This window comes from Canis aureus, chromosome 9 (assembly GCF_053574225.1).
Source record: "Canis aureus isolate CA01 chromosome 9, VMU_Caureus_v.1.0, whole genome shotgun sequence".
Classification (NCBI taxonomy): Eukaryota; Metazoa; Chordata; class Mammalia; order Carnivora; family Canidae; genus Canis; species Canis aureus.
This window is the reverse complement of record NC_135619.1, coordinates 24,932,708-24,937,457: the sequence shown is the minus strand read 5'-3', so window position 1 is coordinate 24,937,457 and position 4,750 is coordinate 24,932,708. Positions and strand designations below refer to the sequence as shown.

General features: G+C 32.0%; 1 non-coding gene across 1 annotated transcript; it reads left to right on the top strand.

Annotated features, from left to right (window-relative positions):
* Positions 1 to 814: 814 nt before the first annotated feature.
* LOC144321381 (U6 spliceosomal RNA) lies at positions 815 to 916 on the top strand. Its single transcript, XR_013387047.1, has one exon. It is a non-coding gene; the product is annotated as a U6 spliceosomal RNA (small nuclear RNA).
* Positions 917 to 4,750: the final 3,834 nt, after the last annotated feature.

Genomic DNA, 4,750 nt, shown 5'->3' with positions numbered 1-4,750 from the left:
CTTTTTTTTTTTTAAGCCAAATATAACCTGTCATTCACTGGCTCAAAAATGAGTTGGAATGTCTCATTTTAGAAATTATTGTGAAGAATTCTTGCAAAGTAAAGGCTTGGTATCTCTGTGTCCATTAGGAAATATTTGTAGAACAAAGTGTATCAAATATACATTTTATTTATGAGGACACCAAAGCATTAATAAATTTTATATTCTAAAATTTATCACTATTATCAGTTGAATAATAACTTTTACTTTCTTATGTTTTACTATTTCAGAATATTGGGCAACATCTTAATTTCAAGATGCTTAACATTAATACAGTAATACATTTAGTAATATAACTTGAATTTTTATATGTGCTCTGTTCAGTAAACATCCTGTACAATTCCTACTAACCATATTTTTGAAAACCTAATGAGTATACTTTTAAAACTACTCATAAAATAGATGATGTTGTCTACTCATAAACTATCTAATAACTAATATGTGTATTAGTGACTTATATTAGTCTTTCTGCTAACATCTCTTAGCTTACTGTATATCAAGTGTATATGTCTTATACTTCTATATACCAGTCTTCAGTCTTTAAAATAATATATCAAACTGAAAGTTACCATAAAGATTTTACTTAGGGAATAAACGTTTAGTCTGATATTTAAAGCTCTACTCATTTGGTGGTCAAGTTTTTCTTCTACTAACATGATCAAAATAAAAATTACTTAGGAGCATTAAATATATGTCAAAAATTTTCTACAAGTGTTTAATATTTCTGCAACAGTATATAGAAAAAACAAGATTTGTATTACAAAGAGAATCTTATGTTCACTTTGGCAGTACAAATACTAAAATTGGAATGATACAGAGATTATCATGGCTTCTATGCAAGGATGACATACAAATTTGTGAAGTGTTCCATGTTAAAAAGAATTTTAAAAATGAAATATTTTCTGCAGCTCAATTTTCAAAATCATTATGCCATGAGAAAAATCAATTCAGATAATAACTGATTTATGATCAACTCCTAAGGGATATTTATTTTTTTCTGTGTATCCATTGAATAATACTCAAAGAGCCCTGTTTTAGAGACCAATGCAACATTTATCTCTACTTTTTTTTTTTTCTTTCTTTGTTTTCCTATGCTATTGATTTGGGATAGTGAATATCGTTACAATTGAGGTCTGATATCCTGGGCTGAGCTTTTTCTAAGAACATCATTTGTGGCACAGATTCTGTAAGATGTGGATTTTGAGTGGTACATTTTGACTGCTAAGTGCTTAAGCTATTTTTACTCACTTGGCCAGCCCTACTTGCAAGCAGTATAATACATTTTCTTAGGTGACTGGCAAGATTTAAGAATGTAGTTAGAAACATTTATTATAGACGTTGGCCTAAAGGGTGGCCTCTAAGACATTTTTTGACCTACTTTTAAGCAAGAAATCACACAAAAATCTGTTGATCATTGGGATAATGGAATTTAAAGTCTAGGGGTGCCTAATTACACTACAATGTTAATTATGAATATCTGCTATCAAATGCATTTTCACATAATCATTACTTCTGAGGATCAGAAGCATCAGATAACAAAATACTGTGTTTTAACGCTTTTAATAGTGACCATTTACTACCCTTTGTCATAATGGCATAAGGTATCAGATTTGACTTACTCAACATGTTAATTCAATATGAATTTCCTCTGTGGATTATATTTCTTTCATGGTCAGAACAAAGTTATGCTTCTCAAACAACTGGGTTTCTTTTTAATTCTTTCATTTCACCTCATGTGTCAAAATTATAATGAAGATACATAGTATTGTAACTCTTGTGTTATCCCCCTGGGTCATATCAGGTTATGATTGTCTGCATGATTAGGTTACTGATGTTGCCAGGCACATCCTGCTTGTTCTGCTAATTTCTTTAGACACATTCTCTCAAAGAGAAAGAACAGATCAGATCTTCTGCATCTTAACATCCTTAAGATTTTTTTTTAATATTTTGCAATATATTTGTTTTAAAAGAGGATTTATCCACTTTTGAATCTTTTAAGTATTACAAATTAACATACAATTACAAAACTTTATAGAATAGAGAAGATATACAGTGCTTTTTATCATGATTGTAAAGTGATTGTATAACAGATAGGAAATAGTATGTGTCATATTGTCAAACAACAAAAAATATTAAATAGGTAAAAACCAAGATTCAGGTTATGAACACCATCATGAATACACATAAAAGGAATATGTGCTGTCTAATGTTCCTAAATAATAATAAATGTATGTCACAATTCAGGGAAATTATCATATAAGATAGGCAATCATTAATTGAATCACAGGGCATAAATGAATGAATAATTTACAGATTCCAACTGAATAACAATGGTTATAGATACCATTTCCAACATATTGTTTGGTCTTTGTAAAAATTGCAATAAACTGTCTTTAACCCAGTTCCCTTGGCATAGACTCTGAAATGGAGATTTGTTAACAGTAAGTTTATTGTGTGTGTGTGTGGGTCTCTCAATATCAAAATCTGTACTGTAGGGTGAATGTGGTGACCCCCAAAATCATACATTGAAATACTATCCCTGACGGTGATAATATTAGGAAGTGAGATTTTGGGGGGTGATTATTTTATGAGGGTGGAACATGCATGCTTGGGATATTAGTATGCTTATAAAAGAAATTCCAGAGAGTTCCCTCACTCCTTCTGCCAAGTGAGATTATGGAAAGAAGAGGGTCCTTATCTGACACCACATCTGCCAGTGCCTTGATCTTGGACTTCCCAGCCTTCAGAACTGTAGGAAATAAGCCTGTTGTTCATAAGTCCCGCAATTTATGGTATTTTGTTATAATAGCCCAAATGGAATAAAACATCCTGTGAGGGAGGGAATGAAGGAAACAGGATCCAGTACACATACTGCAATGCCATGGGGAGTGCTGCAGGTGGGAGGCCCTAGAAGTTGGGAATTGAGACAGAAGGGCTGGGGCTTAGTGTCCATATATAGATCAGGAACTGGGAAAGGCTTTCAAGCCAGTATGAAGCAGCTCCCTTGGGCTGATGGGAGTTCTAGGGGAGAGATTCAGCTGCGAACTGGCAGCAGGTGACACTTGTAGCAACTGAGGAAATGAGGGCTTTAATCTGAAATTATGGAAAATAAGCAGCACACCCTAGGATTTACTACTGATCAATAACCCAATATAACCTGGTGATGTTCAGGACTTTAATATACTCTTCTAGTTGTTATGAAAAGGTAATGACCATTTATCAAGCCAACTAATATTTAAAGATGCTTATTTAATAAGTATGGTTTAAACAATACAGTAATATGGTGAAATGAAACCATTTAATATAAAAGTAAATTATACATGGATAAAATAGAAGACTCAAGTTATAAATGCAGCAAGAACTTCTTCAAAAATCAGTAAAACTAAAAAGAAAATGTAAAATATGCCAAAATACTAACAGTAATAGTTGTTTTAGATGTTTTTCAGAGCAACATTTTTTTACACTTTTCTTTCAATTTTTTTTTTATCAATGAACATAAAATAAACAAGTGATTTTAAAAATAATGACTGGAGGAGTAGCTTAGTATGTGTAAGTTCAGAAGAGAGATGTAGAAATCATGACATTATTCAAAGCTAGGTTTCAGTGTCCTTAGGACAGACACATTGCATACTAGATAATTTTGCAAGCTTTGGATTTCTTGGTTTTGATTTACTTTGTTTCCGGGCATTCCGTTGTCATTTTTAGCTTGGTTATTTGCCCTGAAGGTTGCATATTATTTCTGCTAAATCAAGACCACACTGTCCTGAAAAACAGTATATTATTATCTATATAATTTTCGTAGATAACAATAATTTTTCAACTTTATGTTACATTTTACTGCATCCTTAAGGAGTTTATCCAGATCTCTTTGAGTTGTTTTGTTATTTTGTTCTTTCATATCACACATCTTATAGTCTTATGTAAGAGTCCACCCTACTCCTACTCTTGAGTTTTTCTTGCCCAAGTATGGTGATCTCTAATAACTTTTCTAGAAAAAGTGAGCTATTTAAAGCCTTGGGATATGTGAGGCATTTTTGGAAGAAGAGTGTTGGGAGAGAAAGAAGAAGGAAAGAAAGAAAGAAAGAAAGAAAGAAAGAAAGAAAGAAAGAAAGAAAGAAAGAAAGAAAGAAAGAAAGAAAAGAAAGAAGGAAGGAAGGAAGAAAGAAAGAAAGAAAGAAAGAAAGAAAGAAAGAAGGAAGGAAGGAAGGAAGGAAGGAAGGAAGGAAGGAAGGAAGAAAGAAAGAAAGAAAGAAAGAAAGAAAGAAAGAAAGAAAGAAAGAAAAAGAAAGAAGAAAGAGAGAGAGAGAGAAAGAAAGAAAGAAAGAAAGAAGAAAGAAAGAAAGAAAGAAAGAAAGAAAGAAAGAAAGAAAGAAAGAAAGGAACATAAGTTGAAAAAGAGAAAGAGAAGGAGGCAAAATAGATGGTAAGAGAAAATAGAAAAATGATTTCCAGTTAGTATGTCTGTCTTCATTCCATTAGCAAGAGAAACAGCATTGTAAACCCCTTATCTTTGCTGCAGGACTAATCACATTTCCTAGATGCCTAGGTAAAGGCTGTGCTGTTTTAATTTTAGTGCAAAGGTATCTGTGCACTAAACCTATGTTTTAATAAGGTAAATAATCTATTTTAGATATCTCCTATCTAAATATAGTGCTTTTGTATTAGCTGAATTTTTGTGTGATAAATTCTCCAGGCTGTCACCAAAATAATA